This window comes from Silene latifolia, chromosome X (assembly GCF_048544455.1).
Source record: "Silene latifolia isolate original U9 population chromosome X, ASM4854445v1, whole genome shotgun sequence".
In the NCBI taxonomy this organism is placed as follows: domain Eukaryota; kingdom Viridiplantae; phylum Streptophyta; class Magnoliopsida; order Caryophyllales; family Caryophyllaceae; genus Silene; species Silene latifolia.
The window spans coordinates 292,614,986-292,638,352 of NC_133537.1; the positions used below are offsets into that span (position 1 = coordinate 292,614,986).

General features: G+C 39.7%; 1 non-coding gene across 1 annotated transcript; it reads right to left on the reverse strand.

The window, feature by feature from the left end:
* Positions 1-4,599: 4,599 nt before the first annotated feature.
* On the reverse strand, positions 4,600-4,706 carry LOC141626050 (small nucleolar RNA R71). The gene has a single exon (XR_012535781.1). It is a non-coding gene; the product is annotated as a small nucleolar RNA R71 (small nucleolar RNA).
* Positions 4,707-23,367: the final 18,661 nt, after the last annotated feature.

Consider the following 23,367-nt stretch of genomic DNA (forward strand, 5'->3'; position numbering starts at 1 on the left):
AAAATATTCTCTCTCACAATTGAATTGTTCAATTTTAAGGAATTGATTAACTTGTATCGTCATACAATTAATCAATTTGTCTATTAAGGGAATTGTCCTTTAGGTGTGACCTTAAGGGATCAACTGATCACCACCGTCAAACGACAGTAATGTCAAACTCTAGTTAGCCAATCATTACTGATTAATGTTGATCAGTTGACTATATAAATGAATCATCCTTTACGTATTCTTAATTTGAGATTTAAACATGTGATCGCACTATTGTTGAGGACACATACTCTAACAATCTCCCACTTATCCGAGACAAGTGTGTGTCACCAATTCTCTTGTCCTATTACAATCTCCCACTCAATGCAAGGTGTCTCGAAGGTCGTACTTGCATTTGATCATATCTTGATTGGTTTCCTCGATCTGGAGAGTAACTGTCTGACCGGAATTATCTACCGTAGATACCTTCCGAGCGTGGCCACGCATTTTCAGTTTACTACTCCTCGAGTGGCCCTGAGATTTCAAACAACCCTGACAAGGGGGTGGACAATTCCTATCACACTATTCCTTAAAATAGCCACAGTTCATCATGACCCAAAATACACTCATTTGATCTCAGTTACGGCAGTCGTAGAGAATAAATTAAAGCCATTCAGAAATTTGTGCCAACTTGGGCGAATTGTCTCTAGTCAAAAGAATTGACTCATAAGAATACTATAGTAGCTCTTGCCACGACCAGGCTTTATGAATTACCAGAACTCTATAAGCGATCACTGCCCGACAGAGTGTCTCATACAGTCTGCCTATGTGATCGACTAGTCATCCCATATGACCCTATGGCACTTGAACTTGCCATCAATCGCATCACACTCTAGTTACTTTGAGACGTCACCTCCTTTAAGTAACTAGGGGCGAATACTATGTCAATCCAGTTCACTTTAATGGGGTTCAATTTATCTCAACAACCCATTTGGATTTAACGAAGTAATGGATGAGTTTAAAGAACCTCATACGATAAATGCGATTATCATATATGAATAGTCAATACAATATTACTACTTCATATCTTATAATCTATAGTGTACATTTTACACTAGTTGAAATGCAATAAAAGCTTGGCAAATGGATATACCATATACCCATATATTCCAACTTTATTAATTGTTATTTCCTTCTATTCAATTTTATTTCTAATAACATGAATTTATTTAAGTATTTGTCTAGTCTTCTTACTAGACTTGGGCTCTTTATCTTGAAAGATGCTCCCACTGTTATCTTATAACTTGTGATAAAGTCATTGTTATAGGGATTCACTCTTATTCCCTATGTTGACCATTTTATCACAATTTACTTAGATTCTATTTGTAAAATTTGCAATGGTTGAAACTAAAATATTTTTCTAGTCTCATACTCCTAAGTCAATAAAACAACCTAGGATTTCGACAAATCCCTTTCGGTTTGGAAACTAAAGTTTGTGCAACCCTTCAACACACAACTCAGTATATCATCCAAACATATGAACGAATCCTTAATTCACTTCAAGAATCTCAAAGGATGTTCTTTAAGGCTTTCACAAGACCATCTTATGAATTAACTTGTTATTGATTTATTATGCTCCAAGCATATGCTTCATCATGCCATGTGCATTTAATGGCATACATGATCATTCTAATGGCGGAAACATTAGAAATCGATTTCATGTAATCAACAACTTATTAGGTTCAGTGAATAATTATGACTCTATCATAGCAATTCCACTTTCATCAGCATGAATAACCTACTCAGCCTTGTTGATGTTAAACGGATATGAAATATCTTATCATCATAAGACTCTCTACTCTATGCCAATATTCTCTCACATTCAACACATAGATTCGGAAATCTCGAATACATTACACCTTTTCCTAGTCTCCCAATCACTCTTTCACAGAGGAGAGTATTGGTACATTATTCTCAATAAGTAATATGTCTTCAACATATAAGACATGGAAAAATAATTCTGGCTCCCACTTAACTTCATGTATAAACATGATTCTTCAATCATGTGAATGAAACCATTCTCAATTATCACATGAACGAAAAGTGATTATTACAATCCTTTGATGCTTGCTTAAGACCATTCTAGGATCGCTTAAGTAAGCTTTTGATGTGACCATAATTGGCGCATATTTAGCCCCCGAATTACCATTGTTTTCATGCTTTTTAGTGCCTATTTGGGTCATTTCTTATCTTTAGTTCTTTGTTTTGCATATTCTTTGAGATTTTGATCCCTTGGTAGGAAAGGAGTAAGAATCTTGCATTTTCATGACAAAACAAGGCTAAATTGATCATATTCAATGACCAAGCATCAAGGAGAGACAAGACTAGAAGGCCTTTGTACATAGCATAGTAGAAGAGCAATGTTGAGAAAAGGATCCTTGAGTCCCCAAGGAAATCCCCAAGGAATTCATGAAGAAAAGGGAAGAAAAGAAGAAGAAAAGATGCTGCTAGACAATCCGAACGGATTGTACACAATCCGTCCGTCCAAGCCCAATCCGAGCGTCCCTCAAAGGAATCCGCTCGGATTCCCCCTCGCCAATCCGAGCGTCTTGCCCAAGAATCCGCTCGGATTCCTCAGCCCAGATCCGGCCGTCCCGACTCCCATCCGCACGGATTTCAGCACATCACGTTTTCATTCTTCTAGCAACGATAAGAGAAGCCCTTCTCTCGGAGAATCCCGGAGTCTCCTTGCTCAACTTAAAAAGTGTAATTACTAGTTTAGCCCTTAGTTAACCCTAATGCATCCTCCCTAATTTTCACTATAAATACCCCATTAGTCTAATTAGAGGAGCATGTTCTTCTTATCAATAATTAGTGTAGTTAATATCAATCAAATCTCTCTTCAATATTGTAATCAAATATTAATCAAGTTTTAATCCAAGTTTTAGTTCTTTAATCTCTCTCTTGTTCTTACTTTATTTTGGGTAATTGAAGATTATTTGGGTTATTATTGGGAGATTGACAACCTCTCAATCTAGGATTCAAGTACTTCTATTATTCTTGCTTTATTATTGGAATCATTAGTAGGTATAATCTCTTAATCCCTTTTTAATTATTGCTAATTACTTTCATTTATTCATCATGTTTCATTATGTTAGTATGATTGACAACCTTTCTAGCATGATCAATATGATAATGAGTGAGTAGTCTCTTAGCTAGGGTTTAATGGGTGATTAGGGGAAACCAACATGGGGAATGATTCATGCTTAAATTAATATGCTTTCATATCTTATTTGCTTGCTTGTTTTGATCTTAATACATGCACATGTTATATTTGATGAAATGCTAAGCCTATGAATCCTTGCATTTACTATCATCTTCTATCCTTTCAACTTGACTTGTAAGACATAACCCAACTCGAGTCTTGTTAGACCATGCATGCATGTGTTGAGTAGGAAAGATTAAGTCGACTTGTAGGTGTTGTACAATCTAATCGATTCGGCTCCGGGACCCAAACTTTCCTAGGATTGTAAGATATAACCCAACTCAATCCATCACAACAATAATTGCTTGCTTATAATTTGAGAACATGTTTGTATGATCATATCCCATGATTCCCCTATGAACCCATGACACCCTAGTGCTTTTAATCAATTGTTTACACCCTTATTTTATTTACCTTGTTAGTTTATTTTCATTGATATCTTAGTTTAATAACCTTCTACATCAACCCAATTTGTGACACCCCTAGACACCACTAGTTACAATAGAATCTTCATTTCAATACCCGTCCCTTGGGATCCGACCTTTACTTGCCTCTTTACTAATTGTAGAGTTGTTTGTGAAGTATAAATTGTGTTTTGTATCGACCATTGACCAACGACCACATATGCTTAATTTGTGAAACGAAATGGACTCGATCAAAAATGGCGCCGTTGCCGGGGACGGTGTTTAATTGATTTAAGATTTCTTTTATTGTTATTAGTTGTGTCTTTTTCACCTTGGGGAAGTAAAACTCCTCAAGGTTTGCTCTAATTGTTTTCTAGTTGTTTGATATTTTGCATGTCTAGAAGGTTACAAAGAGATTTGTTACCTTTTGACCGTGAAATCGAAAGAACCTTGACGAATAATAGGAGACTTGTTAGGAGGAATTTGGGAGGTGTTGGTGAAGTTGTTCAACCCACTAGTGAGTTTGTCAATCCTTTCGCAATAGAAGGAGAAGAGAACCCATTAAACAATACCACACAAAATCCACCTACAATGCCTAAATTCTCGTCACACTCTATACCCACCGAGGAGGATTTACCAAATGGTACTCCTACCCCACAACATCTTACCGGAAACTTTATTGCCAAGTCCGCCTTCATCCAACTAGTTGAGAGGAGCCAATTCGGGGGAATGCCTAGTGAGGACCCTCATTCTCATATGGAAACCTTTTGCGATTATTGTGAAGCTATCTCTCAAACGGGCGTGACTCAAGACCAAATAAGATGGGTCTTATTTCCTTTTTCGTTAATCGGCACCGCAAAGCAATGGTTGAAGGGCCTTGATAAGGCCACCCTTGGAATAGATTCTTGGAAGAAGCTAGCTCTAGCTTTCTACAAAAATTTCTACCCACCGGAAAAGACTAATATGCTAAGAGCTCAAATTACGGGTTTTAAGCAAAGGGATGAAGAATCTTTGTATGAAGCTTGGGAGCGGTTCAAAGGTATTTGTCGCTCATGTCCTCACCATGGACTTAGCGAATGGTTTTTAGTGCAACAATTTTGGAATGGTTTATATGAAGATTCAAGGAACATTCTCAATATGGGATCAAATGGAATGTTCACCGAAGTTGATGACAATCAAACATGGAACAAGATTGAGGAAATGGCGGTCCATAATTCACAATATAGTAGACCTCGCAAGGCTACTAGAGGAGGAAAGTATGAAGTGGACACCGTTACTCAATTGGGTGCTCAACTTAGTGCTCACATTGACACAATCAACTTGAAGTTTGAACAAGCTATGGCTAGACTTGAGGAAAACTCAAAATCATCGAAGCATCATGTCAATGCCATGACGGCATCCTCATCAATCCCAAGCGGGATATGTGAGAATTGTGGAACCTTGGGTCATGACTCAAGTGAGTGTAGGGGAACAACCGAACAAGTTAATGCTTTCCAAGCTTACAAAAGTGGTACCCCTTATTCAAATTTTTACAATGAAAACACCAAGTTCCATCCAAATCTCTCATACAAAAGCCAAAATGTCCAAAACCCTCAAACAACATACACTCCACCACCCATGAGAAATCAAAATCAAAGACCCTTTTACAATCAAAACCAAGGCTACCAAAATCAAAATCCATACAATCACCACAATGACCAAGGTTTTGATGTCCAAAAAGCGGTCCTCCAAATGCAAAAGAATCAACAAGAATTTTTCACCCAAATGCAAAAAGATAGCCAAGCAAAGGACACTACCATCAACAACATTCTAGCTCACACCAAGATGTTGGAAACACAATTGACCCAACTAGCATCTTCGAGCTCACAAAGACAAAAGGGGCAATTACCACCACAAAGTAATCCCCCTAGACATGAAACGGTTAGTGCCATTCACTTGAGAAGTGGTACAAGATATGAAGCACCGAAGAAGCAAGTTGAGGATGAAGTTGTGAGAGCTAGTGAGAATGAAGTTGTGGTGCAAGAAGGGGAATCATCAAAAGAAGAAAGTTCAAAGAAAAATGAAGACAATGCCAAAGAAAAGGAGCCCATTGTGATTAGACTTCCTTTTCCAAGTCGTCAAGCCAAGCCTAAATTTGATGATCAACTTGGGAAGTTCATGGAGATTGCGAAGAACTTAGAAGTCTCAATTCCTTTCACGGAATTAATCAATCACGTTCCGGCCTATGCAAAGTACATGAAAGATATCCTCACAAAGAAGAAGTCGATCCGGAAACTTGAGACTATCGCCTTCACTAATGTGAGTAGTGCAATACTTCAAGGGAGTTCACCTCCAAAGTTAAAGGATCCGGGAAGCTTCTCAATACCGTGTACCATTGGCGACACAACAATCAACAAAGCCTTATGTGATCTAGGGGCTAGTGTGAGTGTCATGCCGTACTCGGTAAGTAAAAGGTTGGGAATGGGAGAGCTTAAATGCACCAATATCACTCTTCAAATGGCCGATAGATCGACGAAGACACCATTAGGGGTATGGGAAGATGTCCCCGTGCGAATTGGGAAGTTTTTCATCCCGGTGGACTTTGTCATTGTTGATATGGAGGAAGATTCCAACATTCCAATCATCTTAGGAAGACCTTTCCTACACACCGCGGGTGCGGTGATTGATGTGAAACATGGAGAGCTCACTCTAGAAGTGGGAGATGAAAGCATAACTTTTAATCTTGACAAAACCATGAGAGCTCCTCGTTTGCATGAGCCATGTTTCATGATTGATCATTATAATTTTAGGAAAGATGAAAGGAAGAAATCGGAACTCCAATGGAGGAAGAAAGTTGAAGATGCTCCATTCAAAGAGCAAGTGAATTGTGACAAGGAGAGCTTGCAAAGCTCATCAAAATCAACCAAGGAAGAAGATGATGGCCTCATTGGCCAAGAAAAGAAATTGGGAGAGTTGTCTCCATCTAAGCAAGAGATTTCAATGATCAACTCAATGAAGTTTGTGGTCTTTGGGACGACGAATTTGAAGGGATCTTTAATCCCTACATTGGGCATGCCATCGATCATGATCAACAACAAGGGCCACGGTCTATTGAGGACCTCTACCATAACAATGAACAAGCTTTTGATTACTTCTTCAAGGTGTTGAGCAACATCAACAACACCTTGAACATGCCCCCTTGACATCTCATCAAGAATGAGAGTTTGGTGGAGTCCTCCTAAACCACCATTTGTAAATATTTCTAACTCCCTAACTTACTTTTCAATTTTTGTATTGCATTTTTGTCATTTTTGGATTTATTTTTACTTTGATCAAAATAATTGTCATGTAAGAGAGAAGTGAGGGAGGGACTAATGATTTTAATTGATGTGTAGTGCTTTACCTTAGTGTGGGGATGGCAATTGCCTAGGCTATTCATGCCTTAGTAGTGCCCCCACAATGAAGAACACAAGATTTGAAAGAAAGAAAGAAAGAATGATAAGAGAATGCGTTGGTGCACGGATGGAACTGAATCCGTGTACACAAGGACCAATCCGAGCGGATTCTTGAGAATCCGCCCGTCTCACAGCAAATCCGAGCGTCCCCTCGAGAAGACGCCCGTCTTGGGCTGAGCTGAAATTGCAAAAATTCTTGACTGTTGAAGAATCCGAGCGGATTACTGGAAAGACGCCCGTCTCACAGAATCCGTCCGTCTTGTGAACAATCCGCCCGTCTTGAAGCTGAAGAAAAACAAAGAAAAATCTCTGGACAAGAATCCGTCCGTCCTGCACGAAATCCGCCCGTCTCATCTCAGAAGAATCCGAGCGGATTCCCCAGAATCCGCCCGTCTTTAGGCGGGATTTTGAAAATTTTGAAGTCAGTGTAGAATCCGCACGGATTGCGCCCAATCCGCACGGATTGTCCCTGCGTCCTAAAATTGTCGAGTTCTTTAAATACCCACCCCACCTTCATTCATTCATTCATTCATTCATAAACACTACCCATAACATCAAAACCCTCATCCTCTCCATCTCAAAAACAAAAACCCTCAACAAAACTCACCAAAATCAAATCAAACCATCTTTCAAACAACAAATCAATCACTCCATCTTCATTAACAATCAAAACCAAGAGCAAATTCTTCAACCTTTGAATCAATTTTTGTTTCTATAAAGGCAAAGCCTTTCACCTTCAAATCGATTTGGGCATTCTACAAATTGAAGATTTTTGACTCTTTACTTGGTTAGTTCATCAAATGGCAAGAACAAAGGAGCAACAAAGGGAGCAACAAAGGCACCAAAAGCAAAGGCTCTCTCTCAAAGGCAAAAAGCTCTACAAGCAAAGAAAGCTTTGGCAATGGTGGTATCAACACCAAACTTGGTAGTGCAACAACAACAACAAATTCCTATGGGAGCATCACCCTCTACTCCGGTAATTAATCAACTCTTGCATTATCCGGAGGTAACATTCATTTCCGATTCCCATAGAAATACATTTGTCAAGTTTGCTATGAAACAAATTCAATCCACCAAATTCATATGTCAAGATGCTTTAGAGAAGTTGGGTGTCCTTGAACAAACAAGAGTCTTTTTCAATGCCATGGGTTTGAAGAAATTGTTTGAAATGAAGGAAGTAACATACCCCTCCCTTGTCTTGGAATTCTTAAGTTCTTTAAAAGTGACAAAAGTTGAGAATAGGGAAAATATTGAGGTTCGTCTAGCTAACACTAGTAGACGCATTACCTTTCCGGAATTGGGTGAAATTTTGGGTCTTAGCGATGAACATAAATTTTATAAGCAATATGGGAAGTATGATCCCGAGCCTCTTTGGGAGGCAATCTCCGGGAAGAAATTTGAAGATTTTAAAGCTTGTCGTGCTCTTTTGGTCCATCATCCGGGCATAAGAATATGGCACAAAGTTGTGGGAAATACCATAATTGCTAGGAAAGACACCAATCATTTCACGGGACTCGATTTTATTCTCCTTGAATCAACTTTGAATATTGGAAGAATTCACACCAAGCGTTACAATTCTTTGAGGCTATTGGTTGATAGATGGCTCCATGTAGATAGTGGGAAGAAGGGTCAAACCGTTATTGTTAATGGCGGCCTTGTCACGGTCCTAGCCAAGCACTTTGATCCTAATTTCAATAAGGATAGCAAGTACAAGGCTAAGGATGGTGGCCATCTTATTGATATGTCCATCTTGATTAACAAGTTTAAGTGGGTTGCTCACAATCCCCTTGACACCAAGTATGGGTGGCTTACTAGTGAGGCTCGATCATTCACTTTACCCGCAAAGATTTGCCGTCTTAGTGTCCACCGGACCAACTATTTACTTCCCTATCCGAAGAAGCCGAGTACATCATTCAACAACAAAAGGGTGATCATGAAACTCCCTCCTCTTCCATTGTTATACCGCCTTACCCCTTTGTGTATGAAGAGTTCAAACCGCAAGGAGTTGAAATTGGAAAAGACTATGTCACTCTTCTTATGCAAGCCATGCACAAGCAAGCTTATGAAGATCGGAAGAATGCATATTTGGCTCAATATCCTCCCCTCCTACATCTAGCTAGGCAAGGACTCCTTGATCCATCTTGTCCTTTGCCTAGTTGGGCGGATAGAGAAGCCTTATTTCCGGGTGCATCAAGGGACGTGGTAGAAGACAATGAGGTTGTTGGAAATGATGAGGAATTTGATGATAATATTGAGGAAGAAGCAAGTGGAGATGAAGAAAGAGATGGTGAAGATAATGATGAGGAAGATGATGGTGAAGAAAGCAAGGAAGAAAGTGATAAGGAAAGTGGCAATGTGACCACTTCTCATGAGGGAAGTGGTGATGATAATAGCATGATGGAAGACTAGCCTTGGAGACTCCTACACTCCCATGGTTTGTCTATATCTCTTTGTATTTTATCTCATTTTGATCATTGTTGGGTTTAGTCCTAGCAACACCAAAGGACTCACACCTCGGTACCATTGAGGTGTTCTTTATTGTTCCCATTTTTGAAAATCCAAAATGACAATCTAGTTTCATGCATAGCATAGTGTGTGCATGAACTATACCCATGCTTTGACATTAGCAATAGTGTCTTATTTGGTTTGGGGAAGTTAATGCATACACAACGGGAGGTAATCTAAATTATCCTCTCCGTCATAACAAAAACCATGCATCATGGAGTATAGCTTAGTGTAGAATTGCATTTAGTATAGAAATCATGCATCATTTTTGCATAATTTCCATCATTTTGGCCATTGAGGACAATGCCCATATTAGTGTGGGGATGGGAATTCTAACACTTAACTTTTATTCAAAAACCATAAAAATTGAAAAATTTCAAAAATCATAAAAATTTGAAAAATTGAAAATCCAAAAACAAGTTCATTTCCTTTGTATATATTGTCTTGTATATATTGTGTTTGTTTATCCTTGTTCACTTTGATTGACTACGCCACATCCGAGACATGAGGATATTGAAGACCGCATGGTATGATCTTTCCAATCTCCTTTTTCCTCTTTATGTTAATGACTATGTGGCTTTATTTTGATTGATGCGGTAAAACAATGTGAACTTAGGACTTGCATTTAGATTATTTGGCATACTAGTTGGTAGAAGCATATGCATTAGGATGTTTATATGTTAGTTGCATCATGGCATGTAGTTTGCATGTTAGAAAAAATTTTGCGAAACCGTCTACTTGGGAAGCTTGACAAGTGTTTATAGGCCCTAGTAGATGCTTTTTCTTCTTAAGACTTTGCTTGTTAGAATACTTGTAAAACACCCTAGGACGTGTCATACTAGTATCCTTTGACCCATGGTTTAAAGCCGAGTCAAGAGTACCTTGTGGTGTGATAACTCCTTGGCTACCGTTTATTCCAAGGTGACCCTTGAAACCCTGCATACTTCTATCATTCATCCATGTTCTACCACATTTTTGTCATCAAAGGGAATGGGCACAAAACAAAAAGAAATCTATTTCAGTTCAATGAAATGAAAAATGAAAGAAAAGTTTGCAAAAATGCATCAAAAGAAAAGAGGAGCAAAAATAAACTCCTAAAGCTTCAAATACAAGGCACCCTCGTTACTAATTGGGGTGACTTTGAAAATGTTCAAAAAAGAAATTCAAAAAGTTGTCAAGTATTGAAATGCCAAAAATCAAAAAGAAATGGCAAGAAAGTGTTCTCAAATGTTATATGCCACAAGAAATTGGGGGGAAAAACAAAAACAAAAGCAAACTCCCAAAGTGAAACTCATATTCTATCGATCCCTTTATCCATCGTATCCATTTTTGTGCATGGTAGAGAGGGGACGACCCTTCTTCTTGTCTAGGCAAGAGGGGGAATTCCGCGATCCTCCAGTGTTTCTAACACCATAGGGAGTCTACTCTTGACAAAAGCATTTAACGATTGAGGACAAAGGTACCCTAGCTTGACACATTTTGGAGGTGATTTATTGGTATCCTTCTAGGCTTAGTAGTTTGAACAAATTGTATCTATGAAGGATTGTGTACCCTTGAATTGCTTCCCTTGTAGATAATTTCCGCCACTTAGATGAGGAAAGTGGCTATTCTTTTGTAGATGCATCCATTATGTGATTTTGTGTGCTTAAAGTTTGGATGTGTCGCCATTTTGGCAAGACCCACCTTGCCTTGCAAGAAGGCATCCTACCTCATGGTTGTCCTGTTGTGAGTTGAAGGGGCGGAGTGAGACCCGCTAATTGTCTCATATCGGCTATTATTATTAGGTTAGGTTAGTATTGGTCCTAGTCTTTGTCACCTCTTTACTCGGGACGAGCAAAGGTTCGGTTTGGGGATATTTGATGTGACCATAATTGGCGCATATTTAGCCCCGAATTACCATTGTTTCCATGCTTTTTAGTGCCTATTTGGGTCATTTCTTATCTTTAGTTCTTTGTTTTGCATATTCTTTGAGATTTTGATCCCTTGGTAGGAAAGGAGTAAGAATCTTGCATTTTCATGACAAAACAAGGCTAAATTGATCATATTCAATGACCAAGCATCAAGGAGAGACAAGACTAGAAGGCCTTTGTACATAGCATAGTAGAAGAGCAATGTTGAGAAAAGGATCCTTGAGTCCCCAAGGAAATCCCCAAGGAATTCATGAAGAAAAGGGAAGAAAAGAAGAAGAAAAGATCTTCGCTAGACAATCCGAACGGATTGTACACAATCCGTCCGTCCAAGCCCAATCCGAGCGTCCCTCAAAGGAATCCGCTCGGATTCCCCTCGCCAATCCGAGCGTCTTGCCCAAGAATCCGCTCGGATTCCTCACCAGATCCGCCGTCCCGACTCCCATCCGCACGGATTTCAAAGACAAAGACGTTTTCATTCTTCTAGCAACGATAAGAGAAGCCCTTCTCTCGGAGAATCCCGGAGTCTCCTTGCTCAACTTAAAAAGTGTAATTACTAGTTTAGCCCTTAGTTAACCCTAATGCATCCTCCCTAATTTTCACTATAAATACCCCATTAGTCTAATTAGAGGAGCATGTTCTTCTTATCAATAATTAGTGTAGTTAATATCAATCAAATCTCTCTTCAATATTGTAATCAAATATTAATCAAGTTTTAATCCAAGTTTTAGTTCTTTAATCTCTCTCTTGTTCTTACTTTATTTTGGGTAATTGAAGATTATTTGGGTTATTATTGGGAGATTGACAACCTCTCAATCTAGGATTCAAGTACTTCTATTATTCTTGCTTTATTATTGGAATCATTAGTAGGTATAATCTCTTAATCCCTTTTTAATTATTGCTAATTACTTTCATTTATTCATCATGTTTCATTATGTTAGTATGATTGACAACCTTTCTAGCATGATCAATATGATAATGAGTGAGTAGTCTCTTAGCTAGGGTTTAATGGGTGATTAGGGAAACCAACATGGGGAATGATTCATACTTAAATTAATATGCTTTCATATCTTATTTGCTTGCTTGTTTTGATCTTAATACATGCACATGTTATATTTGATGAAATGCTAAGCCTATGAATCCTTGCATTTACTATCATCTTCTATCCTTTCAACTTGACTTGTAAGACATAACCCAACTCGAGTCTTGTTAGACCATGCATGTGTTGAGTAGGAAAGATTAAGTCGACTTGTAGGTGTTGTACAATCTAATCGATTCGGCTCCGGGACCCAAACTTTCCTAGGATTGTAAGATATAACCCAACTCAATCCATCACAACAATAATTGCTTGCTTATAATTTGAGAACATGTTTGTATGATCATATCCCATGATTCCCCTATGAACCCATGACACCCTAGTGCTTTTAATCAATTGTTTACACCCTTATTTTATTTACCTTGTTAGTTTATTTTCATTGATATCTTAGTTTAATAACCTTCTACATCAACCCAATTTGTGACACCCCTAGACACCACTAGTTACAATAGAATCTTCATTTCAATACCCGTCCCTTGGGATCCGACCTTTACTTGCCTCTTTACTAATTGTAGAGTTGTTTGTGAAGTATAAATTGTGTTTTGTATCGACCATTGACCAACGACCACATATGCTTAATTTGTGAAACGAAATGGACTCGATCAGCTTTGCATAATATGTTAGGATTCTTTAGATCTTTATCTAAGGTATTGTGTTCCATACACATTCCTTTTCTAAATTCCCATTTTAGAAAAGCGAACCTTTAATATCATTTGCCATTCATCATCAAAATAAAATGTGGGAATTCCTAACATGATTTATCTTGATCAACATCTTCCTGTCAATGTATGCATTTGAGTACTCTAAAGCTCCATTTACTTTAAAGAGACCATCGCCTTAAAGTAAATCTACTCTTGAGATTGTAATGCTATGGCTATTATGCAACAAAGTTGATTTGGGACAACTCGCAATTGATCATTCAATAGGTCATAATTCCATTACTTTCAAAAAGTAACATACTAACAATAAGACATATAAACTTTACTCCCACTCTATCTCAATAGATTATAGTTCCATTACTTTCAAAAAGTAACACATTAACTATATGACATGTTTGTGACGATCTACTCCCACTCTATCTCTTAGAAATACTTCTATCTTCTTAAGAGATAGCTTTGTGAGTAACAAACATATATGGTGGAGTAATAGTAGTTTGTCTAGATTGACATGTTAGCGCATAAAAGACCAACTTTTTTATAACAGTTTGATTCACGTAATATGCGAGTCTGATCCATGTCATTTGTTAAATAGACTCTCTATTTTAGGTATCTCCAGGTTGACCCTCCAGATTAATATAAAATCCCTAAAAGTGAGTTCAACAACTTAACCCGACTCATGTTAGTTTGATCTTATGGGTAGTGACAGGAGGTCATAATCCATATATAATAAATCAAATTCATTACTTAGATCTTTGCCACCACGATTGGATCGTAATGCTTTAATTCCTTTCGTACAATTGGTTCTCTACTTCATTTTAGAAATTCTTTAAATTTCTCAAAAGCTTCACTTAATATTTGATCAAGTAAATATACCCATATCTACTTAAATCATCGGTAAAAGTGACGAAGTAGTCCTTCCATGTCTAACATTTTGATGATATTAGATGAACAACTTCTTGTTTCCAAAAACTTGTTTTAGAGAGAGGTGGAGAGAATATATAAAATGAATGCATGTAAATGTGTAAGAGTAAAAATAAGAACCAAAACTCCTCATAAAAGAGGAGTGTGGCCGGGTAGCATGAGGCCAAAATGGCATCTTGCTTTTGCTTTTTACTCTTCTCAATATTGTAGGTGTGTAAGAATAAGTAGAGTAGGTTTGATTAATTTATTTTTATCATATAAAATAAATCACCCACTAACACTTTCCACCCTCAATATTTCGGTCCATATGTATAAAATGGACTACCATTTTATTTTGTCAATTTGCCATTTATCACACAATATATCACATGTAGTATGTTACATGTTATTAATTAATTTAATGCATATTTATGAAATAAATAATATTTTATATATTAATTAAATTACATACTACAAATTGACTAGTGATTCTTGATCACATAAATAAAATGGGTCATATAATTATAATTCACAACATATTGTAATTATAATCAACCATTCATTCTAATCTTAATTGTTTCACAAACAATAATCAATTTTAGTAATAAAGGATTTCAATTATTAAAATAAATCTTATTAAATCAAATTACAATAAGATATAAAATATTCTCTCTCACAATTGAATTGTTCAATTTTAAGGAATTTATTAACTTGTATCGTCATACAATTAATCAATTTGTATATTAAGGGAATTGTCCTTTAGGTGTGACCTTAAGGGATCAACTGATCACCACCGTCAAACGACAGTAATGTCAAACTCTAGTTAGCCAATCATTACTGATTAATGTTGATCAGTTGACTATATAAATGAATCATCCCTTACGTATTCTTAATTTGAGATTTAAACATGTGATCGCACTATTGTTGAGGACACATACTCCAACAACACCCAGCAGCAAAGGCACTCAGGCCATTATCTACACAACCAAAGACAGTATATACATCAAACTGGGGGCTCTCGCCCGAGACAGAGTTCGAAAAAGTCCAAAACGTACAAAATATATAAATGTACAAGATATATATAAGACAACAACAAAAAGGGGCAGCTAGTCCTGGTAGCCCCTCAACTCAGCTACCGTCACCTCGAGGGCGGCGATCTCGGCGTCCCTGACCTCAAGCTCCCTCAACAGACGAACTGTCTCCTCCCGGGACTGCGCCAGCTCGCGCCAGCTCGCGCTCTAGGTCACGCTCTCTCTGCATACAAATGAAGAAATGCCTCATTTCAATCATTTCGATAAGGTGAAGTAACATTTCGCTGCAACGAAATTTGAAATGTCATAAAATAAATAAAATAGGGAATGAGAGGTTCATACCTGTCGTCCCCGGCCACCTACAAGTGCCTCGATGGTCGTAGCCCGCAGCCGGTTGGTCACCCTCCACAACGCCACGTAGCGGGACGGTGCCACCTACATTCGAATACAAAGAAGGTTAAAAAAGGAACAAAAGCACTCCTATGCAATAAAATAATAAGGACGACCAAAGCTGGGGGCTTACCCTCCTCATGACGTGCTGCCACTCGTCTAGATCAGCGTCGGCCACCTCCTCGCCAAAGTCCCGGAGCTCTGAGATCGTCGTCATGCCCGCCGCGTCAGTGTACTCCAACACCTCGGGGTAAGCTGGGGGCTCGACGCCTGCCACCTCGATCTCCTATAAGGTTCAAATGGCTCTTTATTTGACGATCATTTGTCATTTGTCAAATTAATTCAAAAACAAGTAGCAAAGTAAAAATGCTTACCACGATCGTCCAGTACGCCAACCTCCGGTGAACGAACTCAGAGTACTCCTCGCCAGGAAGAAGAAGGGCGTCACCATCCACGTCGGCCAAGTCATCCTCTCTCTCGGCCTCAGAAGGCTCTCTAAACATCGTCCGTGGAGGATCGATGGGAACCGTAAAGGTGTCACGAGAGCACTGCCGAGTCAAACGCTCGCCCAGGTACCACACAGGTCCCATAGGCGTCCTCTGCAACAGCTGACTTGAGCTCCTAGGACGAAGGACCTCAGCCACGAAAGCTGAAGCCTCAGGGTAGCTCTCCCAAGGTCTAGGCACCTACTAAAATGAGAAAACGAGGGGTCATCCTATGATCGGCTCTAAACGGGAAAGGGGTCATTCCTATGATCACTTCTAAATAAAAGACAGAAAAAGAAAAGTAATCAAATAAGGAGCGGAGGCACTTACGCTGTCCAACGTCATGGCATTCACGCCCCTCCAACAAACGTCGTAAGAATAGCGCTAGCTCTTCCTACGACACACCACCCAGTCCCTCACCACAGGGTACGACATCGGCTCAGGCTCCGTCCTCTTGGGCGCGAAGCTGGGAAAGTAAGAGTACACCCACGCCTGCAGACAAGATAATGATTATTTCCTGTAGCAATAAAGAAATGGAGGAATAATGATCTTTCATAATTCAAAGGTAAGGTTCATACCTACAATAGGAGCCCAGGACCGACAGTGGCAGGAGAAGTCCCCTTCTCCATCAGCTCCGGATGTACCATGGCCCTCATGTAATGAGTGAGGACCGCAAAGCCAGGAGTAACTCAGTCCCAACGACCTAGGCTACTCAGGTCAGCAAGAAAAGGAAGAAGCTTCGTCGACAGCCTCTCCCCCTTGTCTCCGAGGTAAATCGAAGACAAGAACCACCACAACCAGAGACGAGCCCTCTGCTCAGCAGTACAAGGAGGAGGAGGCACCTTCCTCCCATCCATCATCACCGACGTCGGGGTCCTACCTGCGAAGTAGTCCCTGACGTAAGAACTCGGTACCAACCCGGGAACGCTGGCAGCACCTGCCGCCAGGTTCCAGCCGATCAGCCTCCTCGCCTCGGCCGAGTCTACTCTCATGGCCGTCGACGGCCACACCAAAGTCTCATCTCCACACGGCAGACCCGAGATCATGTCGTAGTCCTCCAAAGTGACCCCGACCTCTCCAAAAGGCATTTGGAAAGTTGAGGTCGTGTCCCAGTACCGATCAAGGATAGCTCGAATCAGGCTAAGGTTAGCCCGAATCCTCCTTTCCCTAATCGCCCTCCAAGCTCCCATCAAAGAGCTGAAGGCTCCCAACTCAATGATGGCCTTCTCCTCCTCCGACAGCCTCCCGAAGGCATCCATCATCGTCGTGTAACCAGAAAAAGACCTCATGTTCCCGGCCTCCTGTATCATTTCAAAGCAAAAGCTATCTTTAGCATAAGACAAATGAGAAATGAAATAATAGACGAATAGGAAAGGTAATGGAAAATGACAAGCTCGAAACTTACCAGACTCCTCGCCGGCCTGTAAGACAGGTGGCTCTCTGCCACCCAAATGAGATGCCTACCATCCCATTTCTCGGACCACTCAGGTGCACCCACAAGCTGGCGACCACCTCGCCCCGCGTTGGTCCTCCTTGGGACCTCCTCAACCTCCTCCTCGATCTCTTCCTGCCTCTCTCCCCCTACGAGAGCACGAGAAGGGTCGAAGTCTGCGTCCATGGGGTCCCTCCCCGAGGTAAAAGGCACGTCACCTGCAAAATCAAGATAAACAAGGCCATGTCAAGCCATGACAAGCCTATTTGAGGTCGTTTCAAGCATTTTCAAGCATTAAAAAGTGTTTTTTCTTGCCATCTTTGGCCATTTTTTTCAGAACCGGACCACACATGTGGAAGGTCGGGGCAATTCAAGTCTAAGTTCAAGCCTAGTTTCGGGTTTGAGTCGAAGTTTCGACAGCATTTCGCTACAATAACAATTATGCTCTAAAAAAGTGTCCTGGAAGAGTTGTCACAAATTGAAAATTCGACATGATAGCAAGTTTACCCATTACACAAGGGTTACAAAACACCAAATTTCATCAAAAATGGACAATCCTAAGGTCATTTTCGAAGCGATTTTCGAAATAGCAGGGAAACCGTCTCATTTTTCGCCCAAATGCTCAATACTTGGCAAAAATTCAAAAAGAATACATGTTATGTTCCTAATATTGCCAATTACCCATTTCTAATGTCAACTTTATCAAGCAAATTCATTTGAGGCAAAACCCCCAAATTTTTCGACATAAATAAATGGGGAAGAACCCTAATTTTTTCGACTCAAATTCAAGCACAAACACGAATTTAAAGCAAGAATAAGATACATACCTCGATTGGTCATGATTTATGGCACGAATTGATCAAGTTTTGACGGATTTTGGTTAGAATTTGAGAGGATTTAAGAAGAAATTGTGTTTTGTAATTATGAAATAGAACACGGTTTATCGGGTTTTTACCTAGACAGGAACAAGCCCAAGAAAAGATGCAGCACTAGCTGCGCCACTTCCAAAAGCCGCAGTTCTTGCTGCGCCTGTTCCCCAGCGACATTTCAGCTCAAATTTTGAAAGTTCGTTATAAATTTGTTATTTGTGGGCCCAAGTTTTGTGCGCCTCTTCTCCGACATCTTATATGATACATTTGGTTCTTTTGGGCATTCTTTTCGTCCAGACCCGCATTTTTCTAAACGGACTCCAAAGCCGTCATAGCATTTTATTTCCCAGCAAGGATCTTTTGAACCCAGTTCACGGGCTCATCAGTTATTTATCCGAATTTCGCTTGCAACAACAGAGCGGATTTTTCCGGCGGTACTTAGGACGCGCCACTATCAGTCAAGCCTCTTCATTTTCCTCGACGGTGTTAAGACACACCTTTGTCAATGCATTTAATCCCCAATGAGAGTTCATTATAGCCAATGTACTTCTCAAGAAGTGGAGTTTGTTTGAAAGCAGATGCAAGCAGATCTCCCAAGAATGACTCAATCCAGACAGAGTCATCTATATTTTCCACAGCGATATTTTGCAGTGTTGCTCATGATGATCAAGATGTTCCTAGTCGTCAATATATGCTTCTCCAGCGATATTTTGCAGTGTTGCTGTTGACAATCAAGACCTTATATATTTCCCCAAGCGAGATTTCGTTGCCGTTCACAGCCCATGAATTTCTCAGAAGCAAAGTTCGCTTGAAGACCGACGCAAGCAGATTCTCCAGCAGATTCTCTAGCAGTTCTCCCGACGTCCTGCTGACCCTTCAAATCCTTCAGTACTTTCAGATAATCTTTTATCTTTCAGATGATCCTTGAGATCTTTCAGGTAATCCTTCAGTCTTCAGACATCAAGCTACCTTCAGACCCAAAGTTTCGCAGAAACGCCCTCAGTCCCGTTTCACCCAGGCAGATTCTCAGGTACGATTTTTTCTTATGGCTGACGAGCTTCCTTACGTAGTCTAATGGACTTTAAACGACCCTCCCCGATAGTCGACAGACTCTAAAATGTTCCCGACGGCAGGTCCTTGGCTCAGTCCCCTTGAGCCGGCTTACGTCGCCATAGTCATCAGGTTGTAATCTTCGATTGACCTGATGGTTATACTTTGACTTTCGCCTTGTCCAAGCCTCAGTCAAAGTGGGGGCTCTGTAGATACTGAAAGATCATAGATCCATATTAGACTCTCTAATAAAATAAATTTATCTCATAAATTGTTGTTTATGTGATCTATGTAACATGCATGCAAATATGAAAGCATAAAAACAAAGTATAAGGAAAAACAATTTCCTTACATTGAATATGAGGTAAAATGGGCACAAATTAGTTCTCCTTACTAATTTGTTCTTGAGCTAAAATGATGTGGATGATCCTCCTTGAAAAACATTCAAATAGAAAGTCTCCTCCAAGTAGCACCCAAGAACTACCCAACAATATTAATAAGTATGAACTAGTAACTTATTAATATGTGCCCTTGATAATAATACTAGTAATATTACTAACTATTCTTAGTAATAATTGTATACTAGAGAAATGTTGTAGAGAGATGGAAGAGGTTTTTGTTCACATGCAAAATGAATGAATTGTGTAAGAAGGTGGAGTGAACAAATGACCAAATATATGGAGTGTAGAATTGGGAAAGGAAGTGGCGGGTGGGTTGGTGCTCTAGTGGACAATTTTTGTTTTATATTTTTATCTTACATCACATGCGAAATGTAGTATAAGACATATATTATGGTAATATACAAAATAAGGTAAAAATGATTATGTGAGTAATCATCCATTACACTTATTTTACACGGTCCACATGACCATATACGGGTCCATGTTGGTTTTTATATTTGTCGCACAAATCCGTGTAATTTTCATTTTAAACATCGTATCATGTTTAAATGCTTCCATAATAAATTCGTCCAATTCACTCCGTAAATATACGTGTACCACTACACATATTATTTACGTACTAATATTAATCACATTAATCAATTAGTACAATTTTAGTAAATTAACAGTTAATTAACTAAAACCCGTTTCCCAAAACTTATTATTTAATTATCGCATAATTAAATAATAACTGCCGCTCCTCGAGTTCGCAACTCGAAATCTCTCTAATAATAATCGACTAACCTCTTAGTCTATAAATCAAGGAACTAAATGAATTGTATCTCATACAATTAATTAGTTATCAATTGGGGTTCGTTCCTTTAGGTGTGACCGAAAGGGGTCAGTTGATCACCGCCGTCTCACGACAATAACGTCAAACTCTAGTCAGCCAACCGTTATCGATTTACGTTAATCAACTGACGAGGATCGAATAATTAAATATCTGATGATATTCTATTAATGAGATTTATTATGTCAACGCACTATTGTGGAGGACACTAACTCCAACAATCTCCCACTTGTCCGACACAAGGTGTGCGCTACCAATTCTCTTGTCCGTTTTAATCTCCCACTCAATGCAAGGTGTCTTTCAGGTCGCACTTGCACATGAACACATCGCGAGTGGTTTTCTCGATCGGGAGTGTGACTACCTGACCGGAAAAATATCTCACAGATTACTTCCGAGCGTGGCCACGCATTTGTAGTCATTAACTCCTCGAGTGGCCTTGAGATATAGTTACCCAACGTGGGTGGACAATTTCTGTATGCCCTATCTATCCTATTGCACAATACAGCTCACCATGACCTAGTAAATGCCCTTTTGGCCTCTTTTCACGGCACGACCTAGGACAAAAACCAAAGTCACTCGTAAACCGCACCGCTCGATAATAGTCTCAGTCAAAAAAAATCGACTCATTAGAACATCTTAGAGATCCCGCCACGACCAGGCGTCTATAATAGAACTTAGGGACTCTCTAAATGGTCACTGTCCGGCAAAGTGTCACACACTCTGCCTATGTAATCGACCAGTCATCACATATGACCTTATGGTGTTGAACAACCATCAATCGACTCACAATCTAGTCACTCCGAGACGTCACCTCATTAAGTGACTAGGGACAAAATACAATGTTCATCTTATTCACTTGAATAGTGTTCAACATTGTCTCCACAATTTATTCAGATAAACAAGGTATTAAAATTTAGTCACACTAAATAAAAATTCATAAAAGAATTAATACGAAAACAATGAATGTGATTATCATATATATAATAAAAGATACACTATCCAATTATTACATATCCATAATCTAAAGAAAATCTGGTACTCGTCTTAATCCCATAGAGACGACATGACCATCATGCTTGGCCTTTGATAAAGGCTTGGTTAAAGGATCAGCAATGTTGTCATCTGTCCCAACCTTACAAATGTCAATTTCCTTCCTTTCCACATAATCTCTAATTACATGGTATTTCCTTTCAATGTGTCTAGATTTGTTACTAGACTTAGGCTCTTTGGCTTGAAAAATAGCTCCACTGTTATCACAATATAGAGTGATAGGATCTTTGGCGGAATGGACTACTCCTAGCCCCTCTATGAATTGCCTAATCCAAACAGACTTCCTTCGCGACCTCGAGACGCCGCAAGGTACTCACCTCCGTTGTAGAATCCGCAGTAACACTTTGCTTGAAGCTCTTCCAGCAAACAGCTCCTCCATTTAGCATAAACACGTAGCTGGATTGGGATTTCATGTCATCCCGATCGGTTTGGAAACTTGCGTCCGTCTAACCTCTTACACACAACTCAGTTACTCCTCCAAACACTAAGAACGAATCCTTAGTTCTTCTCAAGTACTTAAGGATGTTCTTTACGGCTATCCAGTGACTCTCACCAGGCTTGGCTTGATACCGACTTGTCATGCTCAAGGCATACGCAACGTCGGGACGAGTGCAAATCATAGCATACATGATAGACCCAAAAGCGGAAGCATAAGGGACGGTCTTCATGTGTTCAATTTCCTTAGGGGTAGAGGGAGACTGTGACTTGCTCAAAGTAATCCCTTGGCCCATAGGTAGAAATCCTCTCTTGGAGTCTTTCATATTGAACCGGTCAAGAACTTTGTCAATATAAGCTTCTTGACTCAATGCTAGTATCCTCTTGGACCAATCCCTATAGATCCGGATACCTAAGATTCGTTGTGCCTCTCCCAAGTCCTTCATTTGGAAGTGTTTCCCTAGCCACTCCTTAACGTAAGTGAGCGATGGAATATCATTCCCAATGAGCAATATGTCATCCACATATAGGACAAGGAATAAAACCTTACTCCCACTAAACTTCATGTATAAACACGGTTCTTCCACACTTCTAGTGAAACCGTATTGTTTAATGACATGATCAAAGCGATGATTCCAACTCCTAGATGCTTGCTTAAGACCATAAATGGACTTCTTGAGCTTACACACCTTCTTAGGGTTAGATGTATCCACAAAACCTTCGGGTTGTATCATGTACACCTCTTCTTCTAGAATCCCATTCAAGAAGGCGGTTTTGACATCCATTTGCCAAATCTCATAATCATGAAATGCGGCAACCGCTAAGATTATCCTAATGGACCTTAGCATAGCGACTGGAGCGAAGGTTTCATCATAGTGTAAACCATGAACTTGGGTGAAACCTTTTGCCACCAATCTAGCTTTGTAAACATCCACATGTTTATCCACGCCGAGTTTAATTTTGTATATCCATTTACACTGAAGAGGTCGCACTCCCTCAGGTAAATCCACCAAATCCCATACTTGGTTCTCGTACATGGAATCCATTTCGGACCGCATGGCTTCTAGCCAAAGCGAGGAGTCGGGACTAGACATGGCCGATTTGTAGGTAGTGGGTTCATTACTCTCAAGAAGTAACAAAACACCATCCTCTTCGATGTTACCAAGGTAGCGATCAGGTGGATTAGAAATCCTACTTGACTTTCTAGGAATAATTACCATTTCAGAGGAAGAGGGAATGCTATCCTCCACGTTCTCCT